Source organism: Salvelinus namaycush, unplaced genomic scaffold (assembly GCF_016432855.1).
Source record: "Salvelinus namaycush isolate Seneca unplaced genomic scaffold, SaNama_1.0 Scaffold1559, whole genome shotgun sequence".
In the NCBI taxonomy this organism is placed as follows: Eukaryota; Metazoa; Chordata; class Actinopteri; order Salmoniformes; family Salmonidae; genus Salvelinus; species Salvelinus namaycush.
In genome coordinates, this window is record NW_024058296.1 from 21,137 (window position 1) to 47,283 (window position 26,147).

Genomic DNA, 26,147 nt, shown 5'->3' on the forward strand with positions numbered 1-26,147 from the left:
TAATATAAAACTGGTAAAGCCCTAGATCTTTTGACCACCTCTTTGTTTATTAAAATCACCCACTCCCCGGGAATACATCCTAATATTTTCTTGTACATATTCTCCACAGTAGTTTTACTTATTTCTTCATCTACTTCAACCACATTGTCATATATAGCCTGAAATGGAAGAAACCCAGGAATTACCTCATATGCTATGTCACCTATCTGCCTCATCCCAGCCCTCATAAAATATTTACAAAACAACATCATATTATTGCACTTTATCTTTGGATTTAAAAATATCGGCTGATTTAAAATATTTTCTAAACTGGTACATTCATAATAAATATTTGGTAAAAACCGCCCCCAAGCCTCAAACACTTCTCTGTAAAACAAAGGTATATTACTTAACATTTCCTTCTTCATACTCATCAATAAACCATTGTCCCCCATCCTCCCAACCTCCTGCAAATACTCTTTAAAAAACCTTTTCCACCCATAATCCAATTCACCAAATAAATATTTCCGTACCATTTTTACTCTAATTGCTGTTTTCCTTACACTTAAATCTACCAACTTCAAACCCCCCTCCTCATAACCTGCAATCAAAGTTTTAAAAGCTATTCTCACCCCCTTCCCTTCCCATAAAAAATCAACTACAATTTTATTCATTTCAGATAAAACCCATTCTGGCATATCCAAAACATTCATTACATAAATAAATATTGACATCAACAATGAATTTATGACAATTACTTTCCCTTTTAATTTCAAAGACCTCCCCCTCCACATATTTACCACCTTTCTAACTTTATTTATTACACCACTCCATGTCAAATCCCTAGCTTCCATTTCTTTCACCCCTAAAAACACTCCTAATACCTTAAAATAATCTTTAACCACTTTAAAAGGAAAATTCCCCTCATTAATCTTCCCAATATACATTACTACTGACTTCTCCATGTTAACCTTTGCACCCGATGCTTGTCCATATACTTTAAAACACTCCATCACCCTTTTTACACTACCCTCATCTCTAACTGTTATAGTGGTATCATCTGCGTATTGATGTATCAAACTAAAACCTCCTTGCGGAGTCTCTACACAATTTATAAGATTATCTCTTTTAAGAAATGCTGCTAAAGGTTCTACCGATAAAACGAATAATAAAGCTGATAAAGGACACCCCTGTCTCACAGATCTCTCAAGAATAAAAGAATCGGTTAAAACCCCATTACATTTCACCCTACTTTTTGCCTTCTTATATAATAATTTTATCCATCCTATTATTCTATTACCAAAACCATATTTATCCATTACCCTAAACATAAAATCATGTTCCACCCTATCAAAAGCTTTATTTAAATCTATGCTTAAAACAATTCCCCCCATCTTATCATGATTCATTTTATTTATCACATCTCTAATTGTATTAATTGTATCCGCAATATCTCTACCAGGCACACTATAATTCTGTGTAGGTGCTATAATATCATTTAAAACTTGTTTCATTCTATTTGCCAGTATCTTTGCTAAAATCTTATAATCCGAATTTAATAAACTAATTGGCCTATAATTCTCCAATTTTAATTTACTCCCCTTATTTTTATATAAAATCGTTATCAGCCCTGTCACCATAGATTCAGAAATACTATCATTATCCTCCATATATTGATAAACTTCCAATAAAATAGGTGCTAAAAAACTGGCATATATTTTATAAAACTCTGCAATTATTCCATCTACTCCAGGACTCTTATTTACTTGTAAACCCTTAATCGCATCTTTAACTTCAGTCAATGTTATCTTCCCATCACACATTTGTTTATCTTCTACATTAATTTGCACATCCACACTATCCAATATCTCCTTTACACACCCCTCATCCACCTCCCCTTTCTTAAATAAATCCTTATAAAAATTCTGCACTGTTTCTAAAACCTCTACATAATCATTGACAACTTCACCCTTTATATTTTCGATCTCTCTAATATATGTTCTCCTCTGTTTATTCTTCTCTAAACCAAGAAAAAATGAAGTACATTTCTCCCCCTCCAAAACATACTTTGCCTTACTTCTTATAATTGCACCCTTACACTTATCTATTTCATATTTAGTCAATTGTGCTTTTAATTCCAAAAACTTTCCTATATTATAATTAGGTTCACTGTCACACTTCCTCATTTCTTTATCCAATTTAGCCCTCAACTCATTTTCTTCTCTTTTCATCCTACCTCTCTTTTTCCTTGCATATCCTATACTAAAAACTTTTATTTTTTCCTTAACCTTATCCCACCATGAACACTTATCATTCTCTTTCTGCTTATCCTCCATTTCACATGCTATCAAAGATTTAAGTTGTTTCCCATATTCCTCATCTCCCAAATACCCTGCATTCATACACCATATTCCACCCCCTGTTCTTTCCTTATCTAATCCCACTGAAAATGTTAAACCTGCATGATCACTAAAAGTTGTAAAAACATACTTAATATCTTTCATAAAATTCCTTAAACCTTCTTTTACTAAAACCAGATCTATCCTCGTTTGTTTCAAATCCCCTAAAACCACCTGCCTTCTAGAAAATTCTCTTTTTTCTGGATTTTCCTCTCTCCATATATCAATTATTCCTTTTTCTAACATCATCTTCTTTAAAACCCCCCTAGATACATCACTTCTAAAAATAGCTCCTCTTGTCATATCCAGTCTATCCATTTTAACATTAAAATCCCCAACTACAATACAGTTTCCCTCACACCATTTCCCTATTTCTAAAAATAAATCTTTGCGCTCTATTTCAGTATTAGGCGCATAAATATTTATAATTCTAAAAACCATACTCATATATTCAAAATCTACAATTAAAATCCTCCCATTATTATCATTATATATCTGTTTCACATTATCCACCACATCCCTCCTCAATAAAATAGCAACCCCACTTGAATTCCCTCTGCCGTTGTTTACATAAATAAAATCCCTCCATATTTTTTTTACTTCTAAAACACATACATTATCCCAGTGCGTCTCTTGAATACATAAAATATCTGACTTCTTCATTTTTATTATTCTATTAAATTTTCCCATTGTCCTCAATCCATTTGCATTTATTGACATTATATTTACCATTCTAATAAATAATAAAATGATAAAATATAATTTCATTTTCCTCTACCTGTTATCCAGTTTCTTTCCTCTTCCACCCTTTCTCTCCCCCTCTTCCCACCGCTTTCCTCTTCCTGTATCCTTCCCTCGTTCTTTCCATCTTTTCCCCATCATCTGTGTCCGATATCTCCTCCAAGTCCATGCTATCCAGCCAACACCCACTCTTGGCATCCACCTCCGTTGTGCTCCCCATATTCATCTCTGTTTCTGCCACCGTCATCGCTGTGCTCCCCGTGCTTGTCTCCATCTCATGTACAGTCGCCTTTGTGCTCCCCGTGCTCATCTCCGCCTCCGTTATTGTCCTCAAACCCAAAACCCTCTCCATTTCTTCACCCCCCGAGGTACTTGATAGTGCTGTGCTTTCCCCCAAAACCTGTGAGTCCCCCGTGCTTCCCCCCAGTCCACTCCCCCCCTCCTCCTGAAACCTCCCTCTTCTTATTTCCGAGTCCATACTGCTCCCAATTTCATTTATCTTCTGGTCCTTCTTCCTTCTTCCTTCCTCCGTCTCTCCACCTTCCACCACGTCTTCTCCACCATCTTCTTCTCCTTCTTGCGACAATACTACTGCTTCCTCTAGTATTGTTTGACTCCCCTCTTCAGCTCGATCCTCTCCACAGTTGCACTCCGCCAATCTCTTTCTACATCCACCACAAAAATTCCTTTCCTTCTCTCCATCACATTCTCTCGCATAGTGTCCTTGATTGCCACACTTAAAACACTTAAATTCCGGGCAGTCTTTCACTATGTGCCCGGGTTGAATGCACAACCGACACACTCTGACCTGTTTGTCATGAATGACTCTGAAATATTCCGCTCCTTCCAACGTCTCAATTCTTGTAGAATAAGGTAATGATGTCACTTTTTCTGTAAACTTGACTTTGCAGAAACGTGTCCCATCAACCACCTCCGTTCCTGGCCAAACTCTCCTTCTTATCTCCGAGACGGCCGCCACTCCCCAGCTACTCAGCTTGCCCAGTATTACACCATCTTCTACGTAAACTGGGAGATTCATAAAAGACACCACCAATTCCTTCACATTAATATCTCTCGCCAGAATCTTTGTGTCCTTTATTCGCAATCCATCCATTAACCGTTCTTTTCCTTTTTCATTTCTCATTGTAATTTCGTACTTCTTTTCTCCTTTCATTCGGCATCCCACCACCTCTCCACACACCTCCTTAATTGCTCTTAGTAGTTCCATTGTCGTCACTTTGTCTTCTCCTTCCAACTCAATTGCCACCGTATATTCTTTTCCATATTTCATCCCTTCTTTATCTTCCTTTTTCTTCCGTTGTGCTTTTTCGTTGTCTTTGTCCATTCCGTTTGTCTTTTCCATGTTGTCCGTCATAGTAAAAAAATGAATCCAAAAAACTCTCCCCCAAGCAGAAAAACTGCAAGGGGGAAGACTAACCAAACTTAAAACTATTCAACTGAAGAAAATAATAAATTATATTGCAAAAACCAATTAATTAACAAAAATAGCTCTCGAGCAAACACTCTCCAGCAAACACTCACTCACAGCTCAGACACTCGCACCTGTCGTCACTTCTCCAATCAGGAAATGCGCATTCAGGCTGGTATGGCCGTAAGCGAAGGTACATCTCTTGGCACACCATATAAAGTCAAAGTGAGTCTGATAAACAGACATTGCATTCTCACCAATTAGATAAGCAGCTTGAACTTTGGCTCACTCAAAAAGTGGAAGAAATTACATATACTGTAGCCATCACTTTTTAGCACAGATAGTTGGATGAAATACAAACAAACCTTGCTAACATTTCTAAAGCGAGGGCACATATTTCAGCCTTGTGGGAAAAAACGGACAAATACAATGACTTCTGACAAATACATCATCAGCAACAGTTTCCCATGCAGCTATCCTACTAGCCACAATAAATACACAAAAGCTCTGGATGTTGAAAACCTATTGCATTGTTCTGTGCTAAGGAGGAACGCATGTATGGACAATTTCATATTGGAAGCGCATGACACATCATGACCGGGGGGGGGGGGTTAGAGTGGCTTCTCAACTATCTCCTGATTGAAGTACCAGCGTGGCATAAATACAATGCTGCATTTCGCAACATAATGTTTCGACAAAATGCCAACAATATTTTGCTACAAACAAATGTTTCCACCTTTCGATTGGTCCACAAAGTCTCCTTCACAACTGACTTCAAAGATCTCCATAAGCACAGTCAGTTGACTCAAGTCATCCTTAAGCCTGCCGCCAAGCAACGGTTTATCATTAACAAAGACATCAGGGTAAAGCGCAAACGAGCACTACCATAAATTTTGCAATCGAGATTCCCACATTTGGAAAATTCGCAAGGGGTCAGCACAGCCAGAGTGCAATGGCTGAGCCCCACACCGGGTGAACCACCTTCTTGATCACGGTATCTCTTCTGCTTAGTGGAGGAAAAGTCTCTCCAGTGCCAACATTTTCCGCTAACGGTAACCACTTTGTGTTCTGATAATATCATATCACATCGACCTGCGTTAAATGCCGTTTAGGAATGCACTTGCACACAGAGTAGTGAAAAAGTAGTTTATTTTGTTTACTAGATTATATCAGTGAACCACTAGATTCCCATCATGCAACACTGTCGAAAAAATCACCAATTACTTTTTAATATCTTAACCTATCTGATATCACAAATGTTTGCGATATGACGAAATACAATCACATTCAGACACACACACACACACAGACAAATGCATGAAACCAATTGATTTATTATCGATAACATCTCAGATTCTCTTGTGCTTTTGATTTACTCCATAAAAGAAGGGTTGTAATTCCAACATGGAAAACACAGGGCCATCAGACACCAGTCCAGTTCCACTCCTCACCAGCATTATTTCCTTTGATCATTTGAACAGGGCGAGGGAGCACAGAGCACACACAAGCTGCATTCAGTAACAATATTCTTATTTGTCTTATGAATAAAAGGCAGTTGCTCCCTGACAACACAAGGAACTTTGATCGTATTAAAAGGGCAGGGGAGACTAGCCCATAGAAGCTGCATTTAGTCAATTCAGCATCAAATGCTTACTACAAGGCAGTGTTGCTGATGAAATAATGCCACACCCCCTAGTGGACAAAAGGCTTACAGCACCTGGTATTCCCAGGCGGTCTCCCATCCAAGTACTAACCAGGCCCGACCCTGCTTAGCTTCCGAGATCAGACGAGATCGGGCGTATTCAGGCTGGTATGGCCGTAAGCGAAGGTACATCTCTTGGCACACCATATAAAGTCAAAGTGAGTCTGATAAACAGACATTGCATTCTCACCAATTAGATAAGCAGCTTGAACTTTGGCTCACTCAAAAAGTGGAAGAAATTACATATACTGTAGCCATCACTTTTTAGCACAGATAGTTGGATGAAATACAAACAAACCTTGCTAACATTTCTAAGCGAGGGCACATATTTCAGCCTTGTGGGAAAAAACGGACAAATACAATGACTTCTGACAAATACATCATCAGCAACAGTTTCCCATGCAGCTATCCTACTAGCCACAATAAATACACAAAAGCTCTGGATGTTGAAAACCTATTGCATTGTTCTGTGCTAAGGAGGAACGCATGTATGGACAATTTCATATTGGAAGCGCATGACACATCATGACCGGGGGGGGGGGGGTTAGAGTGGCTTCTCAACTATCTCCTGATTGAAGTACCAGCGTGGCATAAATACAATGCTGCATTTCGCAACATAATGTTTCGACAAAATGCCAACAATATTTTGCTACAAACAAATGTTTCCACCTTTCGATTGGTCCACAAAGTCTCCTTCACAACTGACTTCAAAGATCTCCATAAGCACAGTCAGTTGACTCAAGTCATCCTTAAGCCTGCCGCCAAGCAACGGTTTATCATTAACAAAGACATCAGGGTAAAGCGCAAACGAGCACTACCATAAATTTTGCAATCGAGATTCCCACATTTGGAAAATTCGCAAGGGGTCAGCACAGCCAGAGTGCAATGGCTGAGCCCCACACCGGGTGAACCACCTTCTTGATCACGGTATCTCTTCTGCTTAGTGGAGGAAAAGTCTCTCCAGTGCCAACATTTTCCGCTAACGGTAACCACTTTGTGTTCTGATAATATCATATCACATCGACCTGCGTTAAATGCCGTTTAGGAATGCACTTGCACACAGAGTAGTGAAAAAGTAGTTTATTTTGTTTACTAGATTATATCAGTGAACCACTAGATTCCCATCATGCAACACTGTCGAAAAAATCACCAATTACTTTTTAATATCTTAACCTATCTGATATCACAAATGTTTGCGATATGACGAAATACAATCACATTCAGACACACACACACACACAGACAAATGCATGAAACCAATTGATTTATTATCGATAACATCTCAGATTCTCTTGTGCTTTTGATTTACTCCATAAAAGAAGGGTTGTAATTCCAACATGGAAAACACAGGGCCATCAGACACCAGTCCAGTTCCACTCCTCACCAGCATTATTTCCTTTGATCATTTGAACAGGGCGAGGGAGCACAGAGCACACACAAGCTGCATTCAGTAACAATATTCTTATTTGTCTTATAAATAAAAGGCAGTTGCTCCCTGACAACACAAGGAACTTTGATCGTATTAAAAGGGCAGGGGAGACTAGCCCATAGAAGCTGCATTTAGTCAATTCAGCATCAAATGCTTACTACAAGGCAGTGTTGCTGATGAAATAATGCCACACCCCCTAGTGGACAAAAGGCTTACAGCACCTGGTATTCCCAGGCGGTCTCCCATCCAAGTACTAACCAGGCCCGACCCTGCTTAGCTTCCGAGATCAGACGAGATCGGGCAGTATTCAGGCTGGTATGGCCGTAAGCGAAGGTACATCTCTTGGCACACCATATAAAGTCAAAGTGAGTCTGATAAACAGACATTGCATTCTCACCAATTAGATAAGCAGCTTGAACTTTGGCTCACTCAAAAAGTGGAAGAAATTACATATACTGTAGCCATCACTTTTTAGCACAGATAGTTGGATGAAATACAAACAAACCTTGCTAAACATTTCTAAGCGAGGGCACATATTTCAGCCTTGTGGGAAAAAACGGACAAATACAATGACTTCTGACAAATACATCATCAGCAACAGTTTCCCATGCAGCTATCCTACTAGCCACAATAAATACACAAAAGCTCTGGATGTTGAAAACCTATTGCATTGTTCTGTGCTAAGGAGGAACGCATGTATGGACAATTTCATATTGGAAGCGCATGACACATCATGACCGGGGGGGGGGGTTAGAGTGGCTTCTCAACTATCTCCTGATTGAAGTACCAGCGTGGCATAAATACAATGCTGCATTTCGCAACATAATGTTTCGACAAAATGCCAACAATATTTTGCTACAAACAAATGTTTCCACCTTTCGATTGGTCCACAAAGTCTCCTTCACAACTGACTTCAAAGATCTCCATAAGCACAGTCAGTTGACTCAAGTCATCCTTAAGCCTGCCGCCAAGCAACAGGTTTATCATTAACAAAGACATCAGGGTAAAGCGCAAACGAGCACTACCATAAATTTTGCAATCGAGATTCCCACATTTGGAAAATTCGCAAGGGGTCAGCACAGCCAGAGTGCAATGGCTGAGCCCCACACCGGGTGAACCACCTTCTTGATCACGGTATCTCTTCTGCTTAGTGGAGGAAAAGTCTCTCCAGTGCCAACATTTTCCGCTAACGGTAACCACTTTGTGTTCTGATAATATCATATCACATCGACCTGCGTTAAATGCCGTTTAGGAATGCACTTGCACACAGAGTAGTGAAAAAGTAGTTTATTTTGTTTACTAGATTATATCAGTGAACCACTAGATTCCCATCATGCAACACTGTCGAAAAAATCACCAATTACTTTTTAATATCTTAACCTATCTGATATCACAAATGTTTGCGATATGACGAAATACAATCACATTCAGACACACACACACACACAGACAAATGCATGAAACCAATTGATTTATTATCGATAACATCTCAGATTCTCTTGTGCTTTTGATTTACTCCATAAAAGAAGGGTTGTAATTCCAACATGGAAAACACAGGGCCATCAGACACCAGTCCAGTTCCACTCCTCACCAGCATTATTTCCTTTGATCATTTGAACAGGGCGAGGGAGCACAGAGCACACACAAGCTGCATTCAGTAACAATATTCTTATTTGTCTTATAAATAAAAGGCAGTTGCTCCCTGACAACACAAGGAACTTTGATCGTATTAAAAGGGCAGGGGAGACTAGCCCATAGAAGCTGCATTTAGTCAATTCAGCATCAAATGCTTACTACAAGGCAGTGTTGCTGATGAAATAATGCCACACCCCCTAGTGGACAAAAGGCTTACAGCACCTGGTATTCCCAGGCGGTCTCCCATCCAAGTACTAACCAGGCCCGACCCTGCTTAGCTTCCGAGATCAGACGAGATCGGGCGTATTCAGGCTGGTATGGCCGTAAGCGAAGGTACATCTCTTGGCACACCATATAAAGTCAAAGTGAGTCTGATAAACAGACATTGCATTCTCACCAATTAGATAAGCAGCTTGAACTTTGGCTCACTCAAAAAGTGGAAGAAATTACATATACTGTAGCCATCACTTTTTAGCACAGATAGTTGGATGAAATACAAACAAACCTTGCTAACATTTCTAAGCGAGGGCACATATTTCAGCCTTGTGGGAAAAAACGGACAAATACAATGACTTCTGACAAATACATCATCAGCAACAGTTTCCCATGCAGCTATCCTACTAGCCACAATAAATACACAAAAGCTCTGGATGTTGAAAACCTATTGCATTGTTCTGTGCTAAGGAGGAACGCATGTATGGACAATTTCATATTGGAAGCGCATGACACATCATGACCGGGGGGGGGGGTTAGAGTGGCTTCTCAACTATCTCCTGATTGAAGTACCAGCGTGGCATAAATACAATGCTGCATTTCGCAACATAATGTTTCGACAAAATGCCAACAATATTTTGCTACAAACAAATGTTTCCACCTTTCGATTGGTCCACAAAGTCTCCTTCACAACTGACTTCAAAGATCTCCATAAGCACAGTCAGTTGACTCAAGTCATCCTTAAGCCTGCCGCCAAGCAACGGTTTATCATTAACAAAGACATCAGGGTAAAGCGCAAACGAGCACTACCATAAATTTTGCAATCGAGATTCCCACATTTGGAAAATTCGCAAGGGGTCAGCACAGCCAGAGTGCAATGGCTGAGCCCCACACCGGGTGAACCACCTTCTTGATCACGGTATCTCTTCTGCTTAGTGGAGGAAAAGTCTCTCCAGTGCCAACATTTTCCGCTAACGGTAACCACTTTGTGTTCTGATAATATCATATCACATCGACCTGCGTTAAATGCCGTTTAGGAATGCACTTGCACACAGAGTAGTGAAAAAGTAGTTTATTTTGTTTACTAGATTATATCAGTGAACCACTAGATTCCCATCATGCAACACTGTCGAAAAAATCACCAATTACTTTTTAATATCTTAACCTATCTGATATCACAAATGTTTGCGATATGACGAAATACAATCACATTCAGACACACACACACACACAGACAAATGCATGAAACCAATTGATTTATTATCGATAACATCTCAGATTCTCTTGTGCTTTTGATTTACTCCATAAAAGAAGGGTTGTAATTCCAACATGGAAAACACAGGGCCATCAGACACCAGTCCAGTTCCACTCCTCACCAGCATTATTTCCTTTGATCATTTGAACAGGGCGAGGGAGCACAGAGCACACACAAGCTGCATTCAGTAACAATATTCTTATTTGTCTTATAAATAAAAGGCAGTTGCTCCCTGACAACACAAGGAACTTTGATCGTATTAAAAGGGCAGGGGAGACTAGCCCATAGAAGCTGCATTTAGTCAATTCAGCATCAAATGCTTACTACAAGGCAGTGTTGCTGATGAAATAATGCCACACCCCCTAGTGGACAAAAGGCTTACAGCACCTGGTATTCCCAGGCGGTCTCCCATCCAAGTACTAACCAGGCCCGACCCTGCTTAGCTTCCGAGATCAGACGAGATCGGGCGTATTCAGGCTGGTATGGCCGTAAGCGAAGGTACATCTCTTGGCACACCATATAAAGTCAAAGTGAGTCTGATAAACAGACATTGCATTCTCACCAATTAGATAAGCAGCTTGAACTTTGGCTCACTCAAAAAGTGGAAGAAATTACATATACTGTAGCCATCACTTTTTAGCACAGATAGTTGGATGAAATACAAACAAACCTTGCTAACATTTCTAAGCGAGGGCACATATTTCAGCCTTGTGGGAAAAAACGGACAAATACAATGACTTCTGACAAATACATCATCAGCAACAGTTTCCCATGCAGCTATCCTACTAGCCACAATAAATACACAAAAGCTCTGGATGTTGAAAACCTATTGCATTGTTCTGTGCTAAGGAGGAACGCATGTATGGACAATTTCATATTGGAAGCGCATGACACATCATGACCGGGGGGGGGGGGTTAGAGTGGCTTCTCAACTATCTCCTGATTGAAGTACCAGCGTGGCATAAATACAATGCTGCATTTCGCAACATAATGTTTTGACAAAATGCCAACAATATTTTGCTACAAACAAATGTTTCCACCTTTCGATTGGTCCACAAAGTCTCCTTCACAACTGACTTCAAAGATCTCCATAAGCACAGTCAGTTGACTCAAGTCATCCTTAAGCCTGCCGCCAAGCAACGGTTTATCATTAACAAAGACATCAGGGTAAAGCGCAAACGAGCACTACCATAAATTTTGCAATTGAGATTCCCACATTTAGAAAATTCACAAGGGGTCAGCACAGCCAGAGTGGAATGGCTGAGCCCCACACCGGGTGAACCAGCTTCTTGATCACGGTATATCTTCTGCTTAGTGGAGGGCAAGTCTCTCCAGTGCCAACATTTTCCGCTAACGGTAACCACTTTGTGTTCTGATAATATCATATCACATCGACCTGCGTTAAATGCCGTTTAGGAATGCACTTGCACACAGAGTAGTGAAAAAGTAGTTTATTTTGTTTACTAGATTATATCAGTGAACCACTAGATTCCCATCATGCAACACTGTCGAAAAAATCACCAATTACTTTTTAATATCTTAACCTATCTGATATCACAAATGTTTGCGATATGACGAAATACAATCACATTCAGACACACACACACACACACACACAGACAAATGCATGAAACCAATTGATTTATTATCGATAACATCTCAGATTCTCTTGTGCTTTTGATTTACTCCATAAAAGAAGGGTTGTAATTCCAACATGGAAAACACAGGGCCATCAGACACCAGTCCAGTTCCACTCCTCACCAGCATTATTTCCTTTGATCATTTGAACAGGGCGAGGGAGCACAGAGCACACACAAGCTGCATTCAGTAACAATATTCTTATTTGTCTTATAAATAAAAGGCAGTTGCTCCCTGACAACACAAGGAACTTTGATCGTATTAAAAGGGCAGGGGAGACTAGCCCATAGAAGCTGCATTTAGTCAATTCAGCATCAAATGCTTACTACAAGGCAGTGTTGCTGATGAAATAATGCCACACCCCCTAGTGGACAAAAGGCTTACAGCACCTGGTATTCCCAGGCGGTCTCCCATCCAAGTACTAACCAGGCCCGACCCTGCTTAGCTTCCGAGATCAGACGAGATCGGGCGTATTCAGGCTGGTATGGCCGTAAGCGAAGGTGCATCTCTTGGCACACCATATAAAGTCAAAGTGAGTCTGATAAACAGACATTGCATTCTCACCAATTAGATAAGCAGCTTGAACTTTGGCTCACTCAAAAAGTGGAAGAAATTACATATACTGTAGCCATCACTTTTTAGCACAGATAGTTGGATGAAATACAAACAAACCTTGCAAACATTTCTAAGCGAGGGCACATATTTCAGCCTTGTGGGAAAAAACGGACAAATACAATGACTTCTGACAAATACATCATCAGCAACAGTTTCCCATGCAGCTATCCTACTAGCCACAATAAATACACAAAAGCTCTGGATGTTGAAAACCTATTGCATTGTTCTGTGCTAAGGAGGAACGCATGTATGGACAATTTCATATTGGAAGCGCATGACACATCATGACCGGGGGGGGGGTTAGAGTGGCTTCTCAACTATCTCCTGATTGAAGTACCAGCGTGGCATAAATACAATGCTGCATTTCGCAACATAATGTTTTGACAAAATGCCAACAATATTTTGCTACAAACAAATGTTTCCACCTTTCGATTGGTCCACAAAGTCTCCTTCACAACTGACTTCAAAGATCTCCATAAGCACAGTCAGTTGACTCAAGTCATCCCTTAAGCCTGCCGCCAAGCAACGGTTTATCATTAACAAAGACATCAGGGTAAAGCGCAAACGAGCACTACCATAAATTTTGCAATTGAGATTCCCACATTTAGAAAATTCACAAGGGGTCAGCAAAGCCAGAGTGGAATGGCTGAGCCCCACACCGGGTGAACCAGCTTCTTGATCTGTATATCTTCTGCTTAGTGGAGGGCAAGTCTCTCCAGTGCCAACATTTTCCGCTAACGGTAACCACTTTGTGTTCTGATAATATCATATCACATCGACCTGCGTTAAATGCCGTTTAGGAATGCACTTGCACACAGAGTAGTGAAAAAGTAGTTTATTTTGTTTACTAGATTATATCAGTGAACCACTAGATTCCCATCATGCAACACTGTCGAAAAAATCACCAATTACTTTTTAATATCTTAACCTATCTGATATCACAAATGTTTGCGATATGACGAAATACAATCACATTCAGACACACACACACACACACACACAGACAAATGCATGAAACCAATTGATTTATTATCGATAACATCTCAGATTCTCTTGTGCTTTTGATTTACTCCATAAAAGAAGGGTTGTAATTCCAACATGGAAAACACAGGGCCATCAGACACCAGTCCAGTTCCACTCCTCACCAGCATTATTTCCTTTGATCATTTGAACAGGGCGAGGGAGCACAGAGCACACACAAGCTGCATTCAGTAACAATATTCTTATTTGTCTTATAAATAAAAGGCAGTTGCTCCCTGACAACACAAGGAACTTTGATCGTATTAAAAGGGCAGGGGAGACTAGCCCATAGAAGCTGCATTTAGTCAATTCAGCATCAAATGCTTACTACAAGGCAGTGTTGCTGATGAAATAATGCCACACCCCCTAGTGGACAAAAGGCTTACAGCACCTGGTATTCCCAGGCGGTCTCCCATCCAAGTACTAACCAGGCCCGACCCTGCTTAGCTTCCGAGATCAGACGAGATCGGGCGTATTTTTTTTTTTTTTTATCTTTTATTATGAAAAAACACATAATATTTACAACATTCAATCAATAATAAAAAAGGATGAACAATTCATCCTTTTACAAAATCAAAAAATCAAAAATAAATAAAATAAAACCTATTAAAAAACAATCATCCACTTAATAATGAAATACAAGTTTCCCATTTGACAGAATTTCAATAAAAGTACTCCCCCACACAAACAATTTTTCAAAATTTCCTCCACCGTATCTATATATTATCTCTATATCTCTCTCTAATATGCTCCTAAAAAAACCTTCCACACTCACAATTTTCCCTTCATAATGACCTAAATTCCTTCTTAATCTTATCGCATATCTAGCATGACTTATTACAAAATTCACCAAATTAATATTTAAAACTTTACTTTTCCCATTTAAACCAAAAAGAAACAACCTCCTCCACTCCACCCCAGTAAAAATCTCTTCTCCCCAATGTTTTACTAAAAGTCCTTTTAAAAACTCATGAAAATCTTTCAACCTACTACATTCAATAAAAAAGTGCATCAAATTTTCCACCCCCGTACCACAAATATCACATTCTCTTTTAATATCCCTATTTATTTGATGCAAAACCACATTTGTAAAAATCCTATTATGTTTCAATTTAAAATCATTGTCTTCACATTCTATAAAATTATATTTTACATTTACATTCTTCCATATTGATTTTACATCCATGTTTGGAAACACCCTAGACCACACTTTCTCCGCAGCAGGACTTTTTATCTCTTTTAAAATACATTTTCTATAAACCATTTTAACTTTTAGACCTGATAAATCATGTTTCTCCCCATTACTTTCATAATATAAAACTGGTAAAGCCCTAGATCTTTTGACCACCTCTTTGTTTATTAAAATCACCCACTCCCCGGGAATACATCCTAATATTTTCTTGTACATATTCTCCACAGTAGTTTTACTTATTTCTTCATCTACTTCAACCACATTGTCATATATAGCCTGAAATGGAAGAAACCCAGGAATTACCTCATATGCTATGTCACCTATCTGCCTCATCCCAGCCCTCATAAAATATTTACAAAACAACATCATATTATTGCACTTTATCTTTGGATTTAAAAATATCGGCTGATTTAAAATATTTTCTAAACTGGTACATTCATAATAAATATTTGGTAAAAACCGCCCCCAAGCCTCAAACACTTCTCTGTAAAACAAAGGTATATTACCTAACATTTCCTTCTTCATACTCATCAATAAACCATTGTCCCCCATCCTCCCAACCTCCTGCAAATACTCTTTAAAAAACCTTTTCCACCCATAATCCAATTCACCAAATAAATATTTCCGTACCATTTTTACTCTAATTGCTGTTTTCCTTACACTTAAATCTACCAACTTCAAACCCCCCTCCTCATAACCTGCAATCAAAGTTTTAAAAGCTATTCTCACCCCCTTCCCTTCCCATAAAAAATCAACTACAATTTTATTCATTTCAGATAAAACCCATTCTGGCATATCTAAAACATTCATTACATAAATAAATATTGACATCAACAATGAATTTATGACAATTACTTTCCCTTTTAATTTCAAAGACCTCCCCCTCCACATATTTACCACCTTTCTAACTTTATTTATTACACCACTCCATGTCAAATCCCTAGCTTCCATTTCTTTCACCCCTAAAAACACTCCTAATACCTTAAAATAATCTTTAACCACTTTAAAAGGAAAATTCCCCTCATTAATCTTCCCAATATACATTACTACTGACTTCTCCATGTTAACCTTTGCACCCGATGCTTGTCCATATACTTTAAAACACTCCATCACCCTTTTTACACTACCCTCATCTCTAACTGTTATAGTGGTATCATCTGCGTATTGATGTATCAAACTAAAACCTCCTTGCGGAGTCTCTACACAATTTATAAGATTATCTCTTTTAAGAAATGCTGCTAAAGGTTCTACCGATAAAACGAATAATAAAGCTGATAAAGGACACCCCTGTCTTACAGATCTCTCAAGAATAAAAGAATCGGTTAAAACCCCATTACATTTCACCCTACTTTTTGCCTTCTTATATAATAATTTTATCCATCCTATTATTCTATTACCAAAACCATATTTATCCATTACCCTAAACATAAAATCATGTTCCACCCTATCAAAAGCTTTATTTAAATCTATGCTTAAAACAATTCCCCCCATCTTATCATGATTCATTTTATTTATCACATCTCTAATTGTATTAATTGTATCCGCAATATCTCTACCAGGCACACTATAATTCTGTGTAGGTGCTATAATATCATTTAAAACTTGCTTCATTCTATTTGCCAGTATCTTTGCTAAAATCTTATAATCCGAATTTAATAAACTAATTGGCCTATAATTCTCCAATTTTAATTTACTCCCCTTATTTTTATATAAAATCGTTATCAGCCCTGTCACCATAGATTCAGAAATACTATCATTATCCTCCATATATTGATAAACTTCCAATAAAATAGGTGCTAAAAAACTGGCATATATTTTATAAAACTCTGCAATTATTCCATCTACTCCAGGACTCTTATTTACTTGTAAACCCTTAATCGCATCTTTAACTTCAGTCAATGTTATCTTCCCATCACACATTTGTTTATCCTCTACATTAATTTGCACATCCACACTATCCAATATCTCCTTTACACACCCCTCATCCACCTCCCCTTTCTTAAATAAATCCTTATAAAAATTCTGCACTGTTTCTAAAACCTCTACATAATCATTGACAACTTCCCCCTTTATATTTTCGATCTCTCTAATATATGTTCTCCTCTGTTTATTCTTCTCTAAACCAAGAAAAAATGAAGTACATTTCTCCCCCTCCAAAACATACTTTGCCTTACTTCTTATAATTGCACCCTTACACTTATCTATTTCATATTTAGTCAATTGTGCTTTTAATTCCAAAAACTTTCCTATATTATAATTAGGTTCACTGTCACACTTCCTCATTTCTTTATCCAATTTAGCCCTCAACTCATTTTCTTCTCTTTTCATCCTACCTCTCTTTTTCCTTGCATATCCTATACTAAAAACTTTTATTTTTTCCTTAACCTTATCCCACCATGAACACTTATCATTCTCTTTCTGCTTATCCTCCATTTCACATGCTATCAAAGATTTAAGTTGTTTCCCATATTCCTCATCTCCCAAATACCCTGCATTCATACACCATATTCCACCCCCTGTTCTTTCCTTATCTAATCCCACTGAAAATGTTAAACCTGCATGATCACTAAAAGTTGTAAAAACATACTTAATATCTTTCATAAAATTCCTTAAACCTTCTTTTACTAAAACCAGATCTATCCTCGTTTGTTTCAAATCCCCTAAAACCACCTGCCTTCTAGAAAATTCTCTTTTTTCTGGATTTTCCTCTCTCCATATATCAATTATTCCTTTTTCTAACATCATCTTCTTTAAAACCCCCCTAGATACATCACTTCTAAAAATAGCTCCTCTTGTCATATCCAGTCTATCCATTTTAACATTAAAATCCCCAACTACAATACAGTTTTCCTCACACCATTTCCCTATTTCTAAAAATAAATCTTTGCGCTCTATTTCAGTATTAGGCGCATAAATATTTATAATTCTAAAAACCCTACTCATATATTCAAAATCTACAATTAAAATCCTCCCATTATTATCATTATATATCTGTTTCACATTATCCACTACATCCTTCCTCAATAAAATAGCAACCCCACTTGAATTCCCCCTGCCATTGTTAACAAAAATAAAATCTCTCCATATTTTTTTTACTTCTAAAATACATACATTGTCCCAATGTGTTTCTTGCAGGCATAAAATATCCGAATTCTTCATTTGAACTATTCTTTGAAATTTTTCCATTGTTCTTAAACCATTCGCATTGATTGACATACAATTAACCATTCCAATAAATAATAATAAGAAAATATATTTTCTCATTTTCCTCTACCTTTTGTCATGTTTTCTTCCTTTTTCGTCCTTTTTCACCTCCAACGCCACTTTCCTCTTCCTGTAGCTTACCCTTGCTCTATCAATCTTTTCCATGTCTTCTGAATCTGAAATTGCCTCTAAATCCATCTCTTCCAACCAACTCGAATTCTTCTTTCCTGTGCCTGTTGTGCTGCTTGTATCCATTTGCGTCTCCTGTATAGTTGTCAGCATCCCACTCCCCTCCACTTCACCTCCTTCCGAAGCACCCACATAGCCCGAGGCCCCCCCCAAAAACTGTGAGTCCCCAGTGCCTCCACCCATCCCACTCCCGTCCTCCTCCTGAAAACTCCCTCTTCTTATCTCTGAATCCATACTGCCTCCTATTTCCTCCGTCTTCTGTTCCATCTTTTCCCCTCTTCTTTTCTCCGTCTCTCCTCCCTCCACCACGTCTTCTCCTCCATCGTCTTCTTCTACTCGGGGTGATACATCAGCCTCCACAAAAAGATCCTGGCTCCCCTCCTCATTCACAACCTCTCCACATTTGCACTCGTCAGTTGCACTCGTCACTCATGCGACATCCTTCGCAAAATGCCCTTTCCTTTCCACCTACACATTCTCTTGCATAATGCCCTTGCTTCCCGCACTTATAACATTTAAATTCAGGGCAGTCCTTCACAATATGCCCAGGCTGAATACAAAGCCTACAAACTCTGACCTGCTTATCATGCATGACTCTAAAGTACTCTCCACCTTCAAGCGTATCAAACTTTGTAGAGTACGGCAGTGATTTCACAGTATCAGTGAATTTGACTTTGCAGTATCTCGTGCCATCTGCTATATCGGTGCCTGGCCAAACTCTCCTCCTGATTTCAGAGACTGCTGATACACCCCAGCTACATAGCTTGCCCAATATAGCACTGTCTTCCATGTATACAGGCAGATTCATGAACGACACCACCACTTCCTTCACATTAACCTCTAACGAGCCTCAACCCCGGATCCGGGATCACCCCCCACCCCCCCCACACTGATTAGCATCGCTAGCATAGCGTCACAATTAAATAGTAGCATCTAAATATCATTAAATCACAAGTCCAAGCCACCTAATGAAAGATACAGATCTTGTGAATAAAGCCACCATTTCAGATTTTTAAAATGTTTTACAGGGAAGACACAATATGTAAATCTATTAGCTAACCACGTTAGCAAAGGACACGATTTTTTTACTCCCAACAGCTTTTTCCTGCGTCAGTAGCTATCACTAATTCGACTAGATAAAAATATATATAGCCACTAACCAAGAAACAACTTCATAATATGACAGTCTGATAACATATTTATGGTATAGCATAGTTTTTTTGGGGAAAAATGTGCATTTTTCAGGTATAAATCACAGTTCTACATTGCAGCTGCAATCTGAAATAGTGCTGACCCAGCCAGAACAATTACAGAGACCAACGTCATATAACGAATTACTCATCTTAAAACATTTCAGAAAAATACACAGCGTACAGATATTGAAAGCCCAACATCTGGTGAATCCAAACAATATTTCAGATTTATTAAATGTTTTATAACGAAAACAAAATGTAGCGCTAAATTAGCATAGCTATACAAGGCAGATTCGGCTAGGCGCCCACGGTCAGTTCACATGCACAACAGATATGATATAACATCGTAAATTGGGTCTTACTATGGCTGATCTTTCATCAGAATGTTGATCAAAGTGTCCTTTGTCAAGATGAGTCGTTGGTTCCGTTCAGAAATCTTCCTTTCCCACTCCATTTAGCACAGGTACCGGTCGAGTGGCACAGATCTCTCAAATGTAAATAAATTGTGACAACGGAACACCGCAAAACTCCCAAAAAAATTCAAATAATCTGATTAAACTATATTGAAAAAACATACATTACGATGATATGGTCACATGTATCAAACAAAATTCGACACGGAGATAGTTTTCATCCATAACGCCAGCAAAACAGTACACAATCGCAGCTCCAACTCGTGCGAATCAGCAAACCGGAAGTTGTCGGTCACGCCAAAGAAATAGGTCTTATTTCACGTCAGTACCAGATAAACAAAGAATTTCTCCTCTGACGTCTTCTTGACACCCAGAGGAAGGCGAATGAGGTGTGTTTCGGGTCATAGGGGGCACGACCATATATAGGCAGAGCTTTGAAGCCAGCATAACACATCTTGATTTTATGTTCTTGGTCATGGAAAGTGCTGTGAAATGACTTCTGTATCACTCAGAGACAAAATTGAAACGGTTTTAGAAACTAGAGATTGTTTTCTTTCCAATGGTATTATTTATATGCATGTAGTAAGAGCAATAATTGAATAAGAGGCAGTTTAATCTGTTGAGCAAATTATGCTAATGGGAAAATAGCACCCCCTGTATTCTCAAGAAGTTAATATCTCTCGCCAGTATCTTGGTGTCCTTTATTCGTATTCCATCCATTAGCCGTTCTTTTCCTTTTTCATTCCTCATCGTAACTTCATACTTCTTTTCTCCTTTCATTCGGCATCCCACCACCTCTCCACACACCTCCTTAATTGCTCTTAGTAGTTCCATTGTCGTCACTTTGTCTTCTCCTTCCAACTCAATTGCCACCGTGTATTCTTTTCCATATTTCATTCTTTCTTTATCTTCATTTTTCTTCCGTTGCGCATTTTCGTTGTCCTTTTCCATTCCGTTTGTCGTTGCCATGTTGTCCGTCATAATATATCAAAAAATGGGTCCAAAAAAGGCTCTCCCCCAAGCAGAAAACCTGCAAGGGGGAAGACTAACCAAACTTTAAACTATTCAACTGAAGAAAATAATAAATTATATTGCAAAAACCAATTAATTAACAAAAATAGCTCTCGAGCAAACACTCTCCAGCAAACACTCACTCACAGCTCAGACACTCGCACCTGTCGTCACTTCTCCAATCAGGATGGGCGTATTCAGGCTGGTATGGCCGTAAGCAAAGGTACATCTCTTGGCACACCATATAAAGTCAAAGTGAGTCTGATAAACAGACATTGCATTCTCACCAATTAGATAAGCAGCTTGAACTTTGGCTCACTCAAAAAGTGGAAGAAATTACATATACTGTAGCCATCACTTTTTAGCACAGATAGTTGGATGAAATACAAACAAACCTTGCAAACATTTCTAAGCGAGGGCACATATTTCAGCCTTGTGGGAAAAAACGGACAAATACAATGACTTCTGACAAATACATCATCAGCAACAGTTTCCCATGCAGCTATCCTACTAGCCACAATAAATACACAAAAGCTCTGGATGTTGAAAACCTATTGCATTGTTCTGTGCTAAGGAGGAACGCATGTATGGACAATTTCATATTGGAAGCGCATGACACATCATGACCGGGGTGGGGGGGGTTAGAGTGGCTTCTCAACTATCTCCTGATTGAAGTACCAGCGTGGCATAAATACAATGCTGCATTTCGCAACATAATGTTTTGACAAAATGCCAACAATATTTTGCTACAAACAAATGTTTCCACCTTTCGATTGGTCCACAAAGTCTCCTTCACAACTGACTTCAAAGATCTCCATAAGCACAGTCAGTTGACTCAAGTCATCCTTAAGCCTGCCGCCAAGCAACGGTTTATCATTAACATAGACATCAGGATAAAGCGCAAACGAGCACTACCATAAATTTTGCAATTGAGATTCCCACATTTAGAAAATTCACAAGGGGTCAGCACAGCACAGCCAGAGTGGAATGGCTGAGCCCCACACCGGGTGAACCAGCTTCTTGATCACGGTATATCTTCTGCTTAGTGGAGGGCAAGTCTCTCCAGTGCCAACATTTTCCGCTAACGGTAACCACTTTGTGTTCTGATAATATCATATCACATCGACCTGCGTTAAATGCCGTTTAGGAATGCACTTGCACACAGAGTAGTGAAAAAGTAGTTTATTTTGTTTACTAGATTATATCAGTGAACCACTAGATTCCCATCATGCAACACTGTCGAAAAAATCACCAATTACTTTTTAATATCTTAACCTATCTGATATCACAAATGTTTGCGATATGACGAAATACAATCACATTCAGACACACACACACACACACACACAGACAAATGCATGAAACCAATTGATTTATTATCGATAACATCTCAGATTCTCTTGTGCTTTTGATTTACTCCATAAAAGAAGGGTTGTAATTCCAACATGGAAAACACAGGGCCATCAGACACCAGTCCAGTTCCACTCCTCACCAGCATTATTTCCTTTGATCATTTGAACAGGGCGAGGGAGCACAGAGCACACACAAGCTGCATTCAGTAACAATATTCTTATTTGTCTTATAAATAAAAGGCAGTTGCTCCCTGACAACACAAGGAACTTTGATCGTATTAAAAGGGCAGGGGAGACTAGCCCATAGAAGATGCATTTAGTCAATTCAGCATCAAATGCTTACTACAAGGCAGTGTTGCTGATGAAATAATGCCACACCCCTAGTGGACAAAAGGCTTACAGCACCTGGTATTCCCAGGCGGTCTCCCATCCAAGTACTAACCAGGCCCGACCCTGCTTAGCTTCCGAGATCAGACGAGATCGGGCGTATTCAGGCTGGTATGGCCGTAAGCAAAGTTGCATCTCTTGGCACACCATATAAAGTCAAAGTGAGTCTGATAAACAGACATTGCATTCTCACCAATTAGATAAGCAGCTTGAACTTTGGCTCACTCAAAAAGTGGAAGAAATTACATATACTGTAGCCATCACTTTTTAGCACAGATAGTTGGATGAAATACAAACAAACCTTGCAAACATTTCTAAGCGAGGGCACATATTTCAGCCTTGTGGGAAAAAACGGACAAATACAATGACTTCTGACCAATACATCATCAGCAACAGTTTCCCATGCAGCTATCCTACTAGCCACAATAAATACACAAAAGCTCTGGATGTTGAAAACCTATTGCATTGTTCTGTGCTAAGGAGGAACGCATGTATGGACAATTTCATATTGGAAGCGCATGACACATCATGACCGGGGGGGGGGTTAGAGTGGCTTCTCAACTATCTCCTGATTGAAGTACCAGCGTGGCATAAATACAATGCTGCATTTCGCAACATAATGTTTTGACAAAATGCCAACAATATTTTGCTACAAACAAATGTTTCCACCTTTCGATTGGTCCACAAAGTCTCCTTCACAACTGACTTCAAAGATCTCCATAAGCACAGTCAGTTGACTCAAGTCATCCTTAAGCCTGCCGCCAAGCAACGGTTTATCATTAACATAGACATCAGGATAAAGCGCAAACGAGCACTACCATAAATTTTGCAATTGAGATTCCCACATTTAGAAAATTCACAAGGGGTCAGCACAGCACAGCCAGAGTGGAATGGCTGAGCCCCACACCGGGTGAACCAGCTTCTTGATCACGGTATATCTTCTGCTTAGTGGAGGGCAAGTCTCTCCAGTGCCAACATTTTCCGCTAACGGTAACCACTTTGTGTTCTGATAATATCATATCACATCGACCTGCGTTAAATGCCGTTTAGGAATGCACTTGCACACAGAGTAGTGAAAAAGTAGTTTATTTTGTTTACTAGATTATATCAGTGAACCACTAGATTCCCATCATGCAACACTGTCGAAAAAATCACCAATTACTTTTTAATATCTTAACCTATCTGATATCACAAATGTTTGCGATATGACGAAATACAATCACATTCAGACACACACACACACACACACACAGACAAATGCATGAAACCAATTGATTTATTATCGATAACATCTCAGATTCTCTTGTGCTTTTGATTTACTCCATAAAAGAAGGGTTGTAATTCCAACATGGAAAACACAGGGCCATCAGACACCAGTCCAGTTCCACTCCTCACCAGCATTATTTCCTTTGATCATTTGAACAGGGCGAGGGAGCACAGAGCACACACAAGCTGCATTCAGTAACAATATTCTTATTTGTCTTATAAATAAAAGGCAGTTGCTCCCTGACAACACAAGGAACTTTGATCGTATTAAAAGGGCAGGGGAGACTAGCCCATAGAAGCTGCATTTAGTCAATTCAGCATCAAATGCTTACTACAAGGCAGTGTTGCTGATGAAATAATGCCACACCCCCTAGTGGACAAAAGGCTTACAGCACCTGGTATTCCCAGGCGGTCTCCCATCCAAGTACTAACCAGGCCCGACCCTGCTTAGCTTCCGAGATCAGACGAGATCGGGCGTATTCAGGCTGGTATGGCCGTAAGCAAAGGTGCATCTCTTGGCACACCATATAAAGTCAAAGTGAGTCTGATAAACAGACATTGCATTCTCACCAATTAGATAAGCAGCTTGAACTTTGGCTCACTCAAAAAGTGGAAGAAATTACAAATACTGTAGCCATCACTTTTTAGCACAGATAGTTGGATGAAATACAAACAAACCTTGCAAACATTTCTAAGCGAGGGCACATATTTCAGCCTTGTGGGAAAAAACGGACAAATACAATGACTTCTGACAAATACATCATCAGCAACAGTTTCCCATGCAGCTATCCTACTAGCCACAATAAATACACAAAAGCTCTGGATGTTGAAAACCTATTGCATTGTTCTGTGCTAAGGAGGAACGCATGTATGGACAATTTCATATTGGAAGCGCATGACACATCATGACCGGGGGGGGGTTAGAGTGGCTTCTCAACTATCTCCTGATTGAAGTACCAGCGTGGCATAAATACAATGCTGCATTTCGCAACATAATGTTTTGACAAAATGCCAACAATATTTTGCTACAAACAAATGTTTCCACCTTTCGATTGGTCCACAAAGTCTCCTTCACAACTGACTTCAAAGATCTCCATAAGCACAGTCAGTTGACTCAAGTCATCCTTAAGCCTGCCGCCAAGCAACGGTTTATCATTAACATAGACATCAGGATAAAGCGCAAACGAGCACTACCATAAATTTTGCAATTGAGATTCCCACATTTGGAAAATTCACAAGGGGTCGGGTCAGCACAGCCAGAGTGGAATGGCTGAGCCCCACACCGGGTGAACCAGCTTCTTGATCACGGTATATCTTCTGCTTAGTGGAGGGCAAGTCTCTCCAGTGCCAACATTTTCAGCTAACGGTAACCACTTTGTGTTCTGATAATATCATATCACATCGACCTGCGTTAAATGCCGTTTAGGAATGCACTTGCACACAGAGTAGTGAAAAAGTAGTTTATTTTGTTTACTAGATTATATCAGTGAACCACTAGATTCCCATCATGCAACACTGTCGAAAAAATCACCAATTACTTTTTAATATCTTAACCTATCTGATATCACAAATGTTTGCGATATGACGAAATACAATCACATTCAGACACACACACACACACACACACAGACAAATGCATGAAACCAATTGATTTATTATCGATAACATCTCAGATTCTCTTGTGCTTTTGATTTACTCCATAAAAGAAGGGTTGTAATTCCAACATGGAAAACACAGGGCCATCAGACACCAGTCCAGTTCCACTCCTCACCAGCATTATTTCCTTTGATCATTTGAACAGGGCGAGGGAGCACAGAGCACACACAAGCTGCATTCAGTAACAATATTCTTATTTGTCTTATAAATAAAAGGCAGTTGCTCACTG

General features: G+C 39.2%; 7 non-coding genes and 9 pseudogenes across 7 annotated transcripts; all 16 read right to left on the reverse strand.

The window, feature by feature from the left end:
• Positions 1-5,412: 5,412 nt before the first annotated feature.
• LOC120037073 lies at positions 5,413-5,562 on the reverse strand (annotated as a pseudogene).
• A 691-nt stretch (positions 5,563-6,253) lies between these two features.
• Positions 6,254-6,372, reverse strand: LOC120037090. The gene has a single exon (XR_005474760.1). It is a non-coding gene; the product is annotated as a 5S ribosomal RNA (ribosomal RNA).
• Positions 6,373-7,047: 675 nt separating this feature from the next.
• LOC120037074 lies at positions 7,048-7,197 on the reverse strand (annotated as a pseudogene).
• A 691-nt stretch (positions 7,198-7,888) lies between these two features.
• Positions 7,889-8,008, reverse strand: LOC120037068. Its single transcript, XR_005474756.1, has one exon. It is a non-coding gene; the product is annotated as a 5S ribosomal RNA (ribosomal RNA).
• Positions 8,009-8,683: 675 nt separating this feature from the next.
• On the reverse strand, positions 8,684-8,833 carry LOC120037075 (annotated as a pseudogene).
• Positions 8,834-9,524: 691 nt separating this feature from the next.
• Positions 9,525-9,643, reverse strand: LOC120037096. The gene has a single exon (XR_005474762.1). It is a non-coding gene; the product is annotated as a 5S ribosomal RNA (ribosomal RNA).
• A 673-nt stretch (positions 9,644-10,316) lies between these two features.
• Positions 10,317-10,466, reverse strand: LOC120037076 (annotated as a pseudogene).
• Positions 10,467-11,157: 691 nt separating this feature from the next.
• LOC120037060 lies at positions 11,158-11,276 on the reverse strand. Its single transcript, XR_005474748.1, has one exon. It is a non-coding gene; the product is annotated as a 5S ribosomal RNA (ribosomal RNA).
• Positions 11,277-11,950: 674 nt separating this feature from the next.
• Positions 11,951-12,100, reverse strand: LOC120037088 (annotated as a pseudogene).
• Positions 12,101-12,797: 697 nt separating this feature from the next.
• On the reverse strand, positions 12,798-12,916 carry LOC120037061. Its single transcript, XR_005474749.1, has one exon. It is a non-coding gene; the product is annotated as a 5S ribosomal RNA (ribosomal RNA).
• Positions 12,917-13,589: 673 nt separating this feature from the next.
• Positions 13,590-13,737, reverse strand: LOC120037095 (annotated as a pseudogene).
• Positions 13,738-22,151: 8,414 nt separating this feature from the next.
• LOC120037093 lies at positions 22,152-22,306 on the reverse strand (annotated as a pseudogene).
• Positions 22,307-23,002: 696 nt separating this feature from the next.
• On the reverse strand, positions 23,003-23,121 carry LOC120037062. Its single transcript, XR_005474750.1, has one exon. It is a non-coding gene; the product is annotated as a 5S ribosomal RNA (ribosomal RNA).
• A 672-nt stretch (positions 23,122-23,793) lies between these two features.
• LOC120037094 lies at positions 23,794-23,948 on the reverse strand (annotated as a pseudogene).
• Positions 23,949-24,645: 697 nt separating this feature from the next.
• LOC120037063 lies at positions 24,646-24,764 on the reverse strand. Its single transcript, XR_005474751.1, has one exon. It is a non-coding gene; the product is annotated as a 5S ribosomal RNA (ribosomal RNA).
• A 671-nt stretch (positions 24,765-25,435) lies between these two features.
• LOC120037091 lies at positions 25,436-25,590 on the reverse strand (annotated as a pseudogene).
• Between the last annotated feature and the right edge of the window lie 557 nt (positions 25,591-26,147).